The sequence below is a fragment of the Sesamum indicum genome, linkage group LG12 (assembly GCF_026168435.1).
Source record: "Sesamum indicum cultivar Baizhima isolate 11 linkage group LG12, ASM2616843v1, whole genome shotgun sequence".
Lineage (NCBI taxonomy): Eukaryota > Viridiplantae > Streptophyta > Magnoliopsida > Lamiales > Pedaliaceae > Sesamum > Sesamum indicum.
The window spans coordinates 3,965,687-3,976,480 of record NC_142668.1 but is presented as its reverse complement, the minus strand read 5'-3'; the positions used below and the strand labels follow the sequence as shown (position 1 = coordinate 3,976,480).

The window sequence follows — 10,794 nt, the reverse complement described above, 5'->3', positions numbered from 1 at the left end:
AGATTGTGGTAAGTAAATAATTAGTATTATCTATATATGCTATCTGTATTTGTGGTTTTACTGATATATGAATTTGTGGTTCCTGCTGATATTGATTTATATGAAGTATATGAGTGATGGATGATTTGATTTGATTGACGGTAATGTGTACATGGAATGAGAAAGTACGTTGAAATATTACGTTTGTTGTTTGATGTGTTGTGAGTGTTTGAGAATGAGAATGTATTGATATATGGTTTTACGTTACTAGTTGCTTACAAGAATGGTGATATGTGAAAATGAGGGAGTGGTAGAATTGAATATAATTGTGGTGTGAATACCCCTTGATGTGTTGAAAAGCCTATAAGGCGATATGAAAAGTGCTATGTGCAAAAAAAAAGTGCTATGTGCGAAAAGAAAATGCTATGTGCGAAATGAAACAGCTATGTGCGAAAAGAAAATGCTATGTGCGAAATGAGATTGATGAGCCGGCTGTCAAGGGGTTCACTTAAATTTATATGACGGTGAGATTGAATTGGTGGGAAAAACACAACTTATAAGCAAACTAGGAAAAATGGAGTTTGATTGATTGTCTTGTTATGAGATAGCCATGTGGTGTAATAAAGCGAATTATGTTGGAATTAAGTTGACTGTATGCCATGCGTGTTGCCTGTTCCTCTTGTTTGGGCTGTGTTTGATATGCATATATAGATAGGGCTGGTTATTTACTTATTGAGTGGCAGACTTATTCCCCTGCTGACATTTTCTTTCAGAAATAGACTTTGAGGTGTCTGACTGTTGAAGAGTAGGTCTACGCGCTATACTCAGGCAGGTCGGGCCAGTATGCAGTTTTCTCCTTTTTATCAGTTAGAGTACAAAATGCATTTTGTTGTATAGAGAGAACGTAATGGAGATTACTTATGATGGACTACGTGTAGTGTTTGATGTGCATATATGATGATGCAGGTTCATTACGGTTATTATGACATTGGGGTTACGTATACATATGGGTTAAATTATTATGTGCATTTATATTTATAAACACAGGGATTACTATAAGTATGATGTTTAGCGTAGATATAGCCCTTGTAGCGAAAGGGGTGCTACAATAGGTGGTATCAGAGCAGGGATTAGATATCCTTAGGATAGTAGACGAAATGTAATATTATACGTAAGGTGTATATGTTAGGAATCTACTCACATGTGTGTATTTCATATAGGATGGAAGCGTCAAGAGAAAACGCTGCTGGCCCAACTGAGTAATTAGAGTCTGTGCAGGGTCATGATTCTGGATCAGAACATCAGGGGTTAGAATCCCAAAACAGAAATGCCCCACGACAGATATAAACCCAATTATGCAACAGTTTGTAGAAATGATGCAGGAGAACACGAGAGAAAATATTCATATTTATTCCTTAAGCCGGTAAGTTAGTTAAATTTCGAGGTCGAAATTTTTATTAGGAGGGGAGAATTGTGACGTCCATAGAATTTTATACGTAATTGGAAGACTAATTGATAATTAATAGGAATTTAAATTTTATTAGTAAATAAATTATAGATTTAATTTGGGATATAATAAAACTTGAACGGATTAAATTGGAGTTCGCTATAATATTTGGGGCAAATTATATTTATTTTAGAAAATTAGGAAGGATGTAATAGTAATTATTTTAAAAAGAATTTAAAGAAAAATAAAAGAAAAAAAAGGGTGGGCAGCTGCATGTGCTGCCACCGCCTCACCACTCATTAAATATATATATATATATATGTGTGTGTGTGTGCATGTTAAATTGAACATATTACACAAACAAAACACACACACTGACGCGCATAATTGCGGAGGAAACAGAGGTACGATTTTATTAATTAATATAATTATATTATTTAATTAGTTCGTTTATTAAATATTGATTATACTAAGTGATGTACTATTTAATCGGAGTATTTTATGATTTTGGCTATTTAAATTAGTGTCGAATTAAGTATCACATTTGGTATAAAAATGATATAGTTGATTAATTAAATTATTAGATCTATTATAGGATACGGGAATGAGGTGAAAGGACTGACAATTAGCGATTGAGTAGAAAGAAACGTTGTGAGATTATGGTAAGTAAATAATTAGTATTATCTATATATGCTTTCTGTATTTGTGGTTTTACTGTTATATGAATTTGTGGTTCGTGCTGATATTGATTTATATGAAGTATATGAGTGATGGATGATTTGATTTGATTGACGGTAATGTGTACATGGAATGAGAAAGTACGTTGAAATATTACGTTTGTTGTTTGATGTGTTGGTAGTGTTTGAGAATGAGAATGTATTGATATATGGTTTTACGTTACTAATTGTTTACAAGAATGGTGATATGTGAAAATGAGGGAGTGGTAGAATTGAATATAATTGTAGTGTGAATACCCCTTGATGTGTTGAAAAGCCTATAAGGCGATATGAAAAGTGCTATGTGCAAAAAGAAAGTGCTATGTGCGAAAAGAAAATGCTATGTGCGAAATGAAACAGCTATGTGCGAAAAGAAAATGCTATGTGCGAAATGAGATTGATGAGCCGGCTGTCAAGGGGGTTCACTTAAATTTATATAACGGTGAGATTGAATTGGTGGGAAAAACACAACTGGTAAGCAAACTAGGAAAAATGGAGTTTGATTGATTGTCTTGTTATGAGATAGTCATGTGGTGTAATAAAGCTAATTATGTTGGAATTAAGTTGACTGTATGCCATGCGTGTTGCCTGTTCCTCTTGTTTGGGCTGTGTTTGATATGCATATATAGATAGGGCTGGTTATTTACTAATTGAGTGGCAGACTTATTCCCCTGCTGACATTTTCTTTCAGGAATAGACTTTGAGGTGTCTGACTGTTGAAGAGTAGGTCTACGCGCTATACTCAGGCAGGTCGGGCCAGTATGCAGTTTTCTCCTTTTTATCAGTTAGAGTACAAAATACATTTTGTTGTATAGAGAGAACGTAAGCATGGAGATTACTTATGATGGACTACGTGTAGTGTTTGATGTGCATATATGATGATACAGGTTCATTACGCTTATTATGACGTTGGGGTTACGTATACATATGGGTTAAATTATTATGTGCATTTATATTTATAAACACAGGATTTACTATAAGTATGATGTTTTGCATAGATATAGCCCTTGTAGCGAAGGGGGTGCTACAATAGGTGGTATCAGAGCAGGGATTAGATTTCCTTGGGATAGTAGACGAAATGTAATATTATACGTAAGGTGTATATGTTAGGAATCTACTCACATGTGTGTATTTCATATAGGATGGAAGCGTCAAGAGAAAACGCTGCTGGCCCAACTCAGTAATTAGAGTCTGTGCAGGGTCATGATTCTGGATCAGAACATCAGGGGTTAGAATCCCAAAATAGAAATGCCCCACGACAGAGATAAACCCAATTATGCAACAATTTGTAGAAATGATGCAGGAGAACACGAGAGAAAATATTCATATTTATTCCTTAAGCCGGTAAGTTAGTTAAATTTCGAGGTCGAAATTTTTATTAGGAGGGGAGAATTGTGACGTCCATAGAATTTTATAGATAATTAATAGGAATTTAAATTTTATTAGTAAATAAATTATAGATTTAATTTGGGATATAATAAAACTTGAACGGGTTAAATTGGAGTTCGCTATAATATTTGGGGGCAAATTATATTTATTTAAGAAAATTAGGAAGGATGTAATAGTAATTATTTTAAAAAGAATTTAAAGAAAAAAAAAAAGAAAAAAAAGGGTGGGCAGCGGCATGTGCTGCCACCGCCTCACCACTCATTAAATATATATATATATATATATATATGTGTGTGTGTGTGCATGTTAAATTGAACATATTACATAAACAAAACACACACACTGACGCGCATAATTGCGGAGGAAACAGAGGTACGATTTTATCATTTTAATTTTTATTAATTATTGTAATTATATTATTTAATTGGTTCGTTTATTAAATATTGATTATACTAAGCGATGTACTATTTAATCGGAGTATTTTATGATTTTGGCTATTTAAATTAGTGTCGAATTAAGTATCACATTTGGTATAAAAATGATATAGTATATTAATTAAATTATTAGATCTATTACATTTAATTATTATTATAGCAAATTTACACAATTCTATCGGAATGATTAACCGAATATGTAATTCTATGTATTGTTGCTTAATTAAATTGTATAGCAACGATAAATCGACAGAAAATTTATAGAAATATTTTGAAAATTATATTTAATAAATGGTATGTTAATAAAGAGGAAAAACGAAGATTTGTATTTCGATATAAATGAAAAATTAAAGAATTATTAGAAATTGTACAAATGATATTTAATATTATATTTAAAAGAAATTACGATATTCTCGATATATTAATTGTGTGTGGTATAACTCATTATAGGATACGGGAGTGAGGTGAAAGGACTGACAATTAGCGATTGAGTAGAAAGAAACGTTGTGAGATTGTGGTAAGTAAATAATTAGTATTATCTATATATGCTATCTGTATTTGTGGTTTTACTGTTATATGAATTTGTGGTTCGTGCTGATATTAATTTATATGAAGTATATGAGTGATGGATGATTTGATTTGATTGACGGTAATGTGTACATGGAATGAGAAAGTACATTGAAATATTACGTTTGTTGTTTGATGTGTTGTGAGTGTTTGAGAATGAGAATGTATTGATATATGGTTTTACGTTACTAGTTGCTTACAAGAATGGTGATATGTGAAAATGAAGGAGTGGTAGAATTGAATATAATTGTAGTGTGAATACCCCTTGATGTGTTGAAAAGCCTATAAGGCGATATGAAAAGTGCTATGTGCAAAAAGAAAGTGCTATGTGTGAAAAGAAAATGCTATGTGCGAAATGAAACAGCTATGTGCGAAAAGAAAATGCTATGTGCGAAATGAGATTGATGAGCCGGCTGTCAAGGGGGTTCACTTAAATTTATATAACGGTGAGATTGAATTGGTGGGAAAAACACAATATCACCTTCTGGTAAGCAAACTAGGAAAAATGGAGTTTGATTGATTGTCTTGTTATGAGATAGTCATGTGGTGTAATAAAGCTGATTATGTTGGAATTACGTTGACTGTATTCCATGTGTGTTGCCTGTTCCTCTTATTTGGGCTGTGTTTGATATGCATATATAGATAGGGCTGGTTATTAACTTACTGAGTGACAGGCTCATTCCCCTGCTGACATTTTCTTTCAGAAATAGACTTTGAGGTGTCTGACTGTTGAAGAGTAGGTCTACGCGCTATACTCAGGCAGTTCGGGCCAGTATGCAGTTTTCTCCCTTTTATCAATTAGAGTACAAAATACATTTTGTTGTATAGAGAGAACGTAAGCATGGAGATTACTTATGATGGACTACAGTGTAGTGTTTGATGTGCATATATGATGATGTAGGTTCATTACGCTTATTATGACGTTGGGGTTACGTATACATATGGGTTAAATTATTATGCGCATTTATATTTATAAACACAGGGATTACTATAAGTATGATGTTTACCGTAGATATAGCCCTTGTAGCGAAGGGGGTGCTACACATTATGTCCTTCTTTATTGCTGAAATTTTTTGAAGCCTATATATAGGCTTGTCCATTCTTCATTTGAGACACACCACAAACAACAAATTCTCATTCTTGAGTTTTCTCTAATTCCCTCTTTCGGCTTCTATATTGTGTCTAGAATTTGAATCTCTTGTTTCGATAACAAGCTTTTGAGTGTTTGATCGAGATATTTTTCGGTATAGTGCTAAAACCGAAAGAACTGTAACCGTCTTATCCTGGGAGAAATACGTTGAACCCGGTGCACTGCTGATACGGGGCGTATATTTTCTTCAAGGCAAGCAGTGATTCTGCGATTCGGTTAAAAATTTACGACTAGAAATTGGTCTGAGAATTGTTACGATACAATTCTCGTTGTAAGTTTTCGATTTAAATTTCTTGTTATAAATAGTGTTTCTAATTGTGTTATGTTATTTGTTCCAACGTGGCTTTATTTGCTTTTGATTTCTTAAATGCGGTTGTAATATTTCAAAACGTCGTTTCGATTGCTTGAAACTAAATTATTTTTCCAACAATTACGAAGACACTTCCAGCTCCCGCTTTCTTTGAATTTGGTTGCCAAGTTGGGAATGGTTGAGATGACACCAATTCCATCTTGAGGGAGGGATAAGGGAATCCAGAACTTAATTCTCCAGGTGCAGCTGAGCAACTAAAAGGAAGAACATTAATTGCTGATTAAAACTTGTAAACCCGATTTTCTTACATATGTGTAGAAATGCGGGTTTATAAGTGAAATAGCACTTATAGTCATCTTTAGTTTTAGCACTACCACCAAGATCCGCACCGACGGCCGCTCCGCCCGGGCTCGCGCCCAGGGTTTTGCGGCGACCGCCGCGCCCTCCTACTCATCGGGGCCTGGCCCTTGCCCCGACGGCCGGGTATAAGTCGCGCGCTTCAGCGCCATCCATTTTCGGGGCTAGTTGATTCGGCAGGTGAGTTGTTACACACTCCTTAGCGGATTTCGACTTCCATGACCACCGTCCTGCTGTCTTAATCGACCAACACCCTTTGTGGGATCTAGGTTAGCGCGCAGTTGGGCACCGTAACCCGGCTTCCAGTTCATCCCGCATCGCCAGTTCTGCTTACCAAAAATGGCCCACTTGGAGCTCTCGATTCCCTGGCGCGGCTCAACGGAGCAGCCGCGCCGTCCTACCTATTTAAAGTTTGAGAATAGGTCGAGGGCGTTGCGCCCCCGATGCCTCTAATCATTGGCTTTACCCGATAGAACTCGCGCTCGAGCTCCAGCTATTCTGAGGGAAACTTCGGAGGGAACCAGCTACTAGACGGTTCGATTAGTCTTTCGCCCCTATACCCAAGTCAGACGAACGATTTGCACGTCAGTATCGCTGCGGGCCTCCACCAGAGTTTCCTCTGGCTTCGCCCCGCTCAGGCATAGTTCACCATCTTTCGGGTCCCGACAGGTATGCTCACTCGAACCCTTCTCAGAAGATCAAGGTCGGTCGGCGTTGCACCCCTCGGGGGGGATCGCGCCGGTCAGCTTCCTTACGCCTTACGGGTTTGCTAGCCCGTTGACTCGCACACATGTCAGACTCCTTGGTCCGTGTTTCAAGACGGGTCGAATGGGGAGCCCGCTGGCCAGCGCCGGGAGGGCGCAGTTGCCGAGGCACGCTGTGGGCGCGCGCTGTCCGCCACGATCGGGGCGACGGCGTTCCGCGGGCATATCGACTGCCCGGGCTTTGGCCGCCGCCTCAATCCGCGCTGGTCCGTGCCCCGAGCCGATCGGCGGACCGGCTCTCGCCGTTCCACATCCGACCGGGGCGCATCGCCGGCCCCCATCCGCTTCCCTCCCGACAATTTCAAGCACTCTTTGACTCTCTTTTCAAGTGCTGATTAAAACTTGTAAGCCCGATTTTCTTACATATGTGTAGAAATGCGGGTTTATAAGTGAAATAGCACTTATAGTCATCTTTAGTTTTAGCACTAACACCTTACAGTTAATTATAGGTAGTTAATTCTTCAAGAAGTCAGTTTATTAGATCAAGATTGAACCTTCTGTTACAGGTAGTTAGCAGCAGTTGGAGTCCTTTGCAGCTACTGACGGTTGCCTATTTAAAAGGTATGAATATGTATAGATAGCTTAGATCTTTTTTCAAGTCAAGAAGAAAAATTGGAATGATTTTTGTTTACAGAAAATGGCTGCAATTTGCAGTTTAGTTAAGAAATTTCTCACCCTTGTATATTATATATTATTAGGGTGAAGGGTAAATTGTTTCATTTTAAAAAATATAGAGAGATAAATTATTGTATTTTAAAAAATACTGAAAGGTAAATCACTATTTCTTTTCTCATAAGGGGGTAATTTGCTCATTTGTAATATCACAATGAGGTTGCTTGCATTTTTTTCTATTATTATTTATGTGAAATACTCTTACTAGCCCGTAGTGATGGGAGATGCATCTAGAAAAAATAAATTGTAACAGTCTGGTGTGAATCTTTTGCTAACCTACATTATTTACTCTAGGGTGAATACCAAATAGCAATTTACCCTCTTGTGATATTGAAAATGAACATATTACCTCCAATAAAAAAAATATAGCAATTTATCCCCCCTATACATTTTAAAATGAAGCAATTTACCTCCTTATTTAAGGAGGTAAATTACTTCATTTTAAAAAACATAGGGAAATAAATTGTTGTATTTTAAAAAATGAAGGAAGGTAAATCGCTATTTATTTTTTCATAAGGGAGTAATTTGCTCATTTGCGATATGACAAGAAGATTGCTTGCGTTTTTTCCATGTACTATATATATGGGCCTAGCTAGCTAGGTCATACTATACTAGCTACTTGTGAGAGACAAGAATTATTACTTGTGAAAAGACATTCCATTTAGATAATTAAAATTGTAGACTAATTTTATGTTTTGAGAAAAAATGTAAGCAATTCTGTCATATTATAAATGAACAAATTATTTTTTAATAATAAAATTTAACAAAATATCCTCCTGTATCTTTTAAAATGAAGCAATTTATCTTCTTAGACATAGGGTAAATTATTTTATTTTAATTAACACAAAGGGATAAATTACTAGTTTTTTATAAGAAAGTAATTTGTTTATTTACAATATTATAGGAAAAGGAATTATATTAAATCCGTTATGTTTCTGTTATAAACCCGACCCACCATCTTATGTTTATATTAATAATGCAAATATTTGGCTGCCGATATTGGATATCTGTTCGTCCCAGCATGTATACAACCTAGTATTTGTCTGTTGCATGCTCTTAGATTATATCAAGACTCGGTACGTACCAAATATGCAGGTTAATGGTCGGCTTCGTGGGTAAGTGCAAATGGTGACACATGCAGTAAGAACAATTTTCATAACAGAATTCCATCTTTTAGCTTAATTAATATGTTGCTGAAAAATAAATACTAACACTTGGTCCTCTACATAAGTTTCTATAACATTTAATTTGCTGTGGAGACTAACTAAGTGAAAGTTAAACTATCAAATCATTTGAAACTTAACACACTCTCCGCCCTAATTTGTGCTACTTTCTCACTTTGCTGCTCCAACTTATGAATAAATTATTAAATGTAGCATGCCATGTGAAACTATATCATGAAATCTTCTCCTACACTATAAAAAAATACAACATTTAATCATGACTAATTGTAATGGTTAAAAACAAAATAGTCATTGATCACGGTCATACGATGGTTGTTGGTCGTGATATCTGCGAGTGTGGCTAAAATATTTGCCAAATATTTGGCATGGCTAAAAATCATAGTAAATACTTTTATTATGGCTCTTAGCTATGACAAATAACTTTTTCTTGGTGGAATATTTATGTTTTTGCAATAATTTTATTTAACCATAAATTATTTACCACAATTTTTAATACATAACTGTTAAAATTATAGTTTGATGCATGCGGGTTTAGCACTGGTCCAGTGGGTTCAAACTTGGGCGCTGGGCCTGGATTGCTTAGGAAAGAATATGAAGAAAATAGACCTGCAAAGTAAAATATTAGCACTCCTACACCAAAATTAGTATTGAATTTGAAGAATAATAATTCAGAATTATACAAAGTGTTGAAAGAATGAAGCGTAATGATGGGAAATAGACGTAAATCACGTTTCCAAAAGTAGAAGAAACATAGCAGAGTGATAACCAAAGTTTCGACTGATGAAGGTGTCCCCGCGCTTGGGGATGAATTCTCTATGTATAGAGGAGTGTCCTTTTTCACTAAGGAATTGATAGTGCCTCCTATTCCTGCGATGAATACATAAAATTAGTCAAGATGAAACATGATCAAGTCCTATTTTTTAGGGATCATGTTGATAAAATCATTATTTAAGTGAGGGAGAGAGTCCGAGGCGAAGGAGGACTCCTAGTTCGTAAGGAGTCTGCTAAATGCAATGGGAGATCTTCCTGCCACGCGTACTCCATGCTTGTTAGGAGGGCATCGTGCAGGGTCCAAGTGTGTGCCACATAGGCTTTAGAGAGTGATGCGTACGTGAGAACTGGGCCAGCTGTTGGTGTTTAGGCTGCATGAAGTGGGCCTCTTCCGCCGTCATGGCCATGCCCAAGGGGTGGAGTATTGGGCTTTTTAGCTCGCTTTTGGTCCGTAACTCGTTAGGCCATACCCATGGTCTTCAAGCTCGTATGCTCCCCGACTTATTAAAGGGTCCTTCCCAAGTGGAGTCTAACTTTCCAACTGGTTTCAATGCGTCCACCCTTCTTAGCACGAGGTGTCCCACTTGAAAGCTCCGTGTTATTACTCTCCTGTTGTGGTCACTGATCATAGTGTTCTTATACCTTTGAATGCAAATAAAGCTTTTTTTCTCAATTCCTCAATAAGGTCCACATTTCTTTTAGCAACTCTATATTGTTTTCTTAAGACAAAATATAGGATTCTGTGAGAGGGTACTCCCAACTCAGCTAGAATGATGGCCTTTGTCCCGTAAACCAAAGTGAAGGGGCTTTCTCTTGTGGATCCTCGAGAGGTAGTGTGATACGCCCATAGTACACTGGTTAATTCTTCTGTCCAATTTCCACCCACTCTTTCTAATTGTCTTTTGATTCCTTGAACAAGGATTCAGTTAGTGACTTCCACTTACCCATTGGGTTGGGGGTGTGCCATAAATGTGAATCTCTATTTAATATGAAGTCCTTTGCGCCAGTCTTGTATTTTATGGCCTTGGAATTGCCGATCATTGTCTGAGATTAT

At 36.6% G+C, this 10,794-nt stretch overlaps 1 non-coding gene across 1 annotated transcript; it reads right to left on the bottom strand.

The window, feature by feature from the left end:
* Nucleotides 1–6,245: 6,245 nt before the first annotated feature.
* Nucleotides 6,246–7,540, bottom strand: LOC105178780 (25S ribosomal RNA). The gene has a single exon (XR_016063447.1). It is a non-coding gene; the product is annotated as a 25S ribosomal RNA (transcript).
* Nucleotides 7,541–10,794: the final 3,254 nt, after the last annotated feature.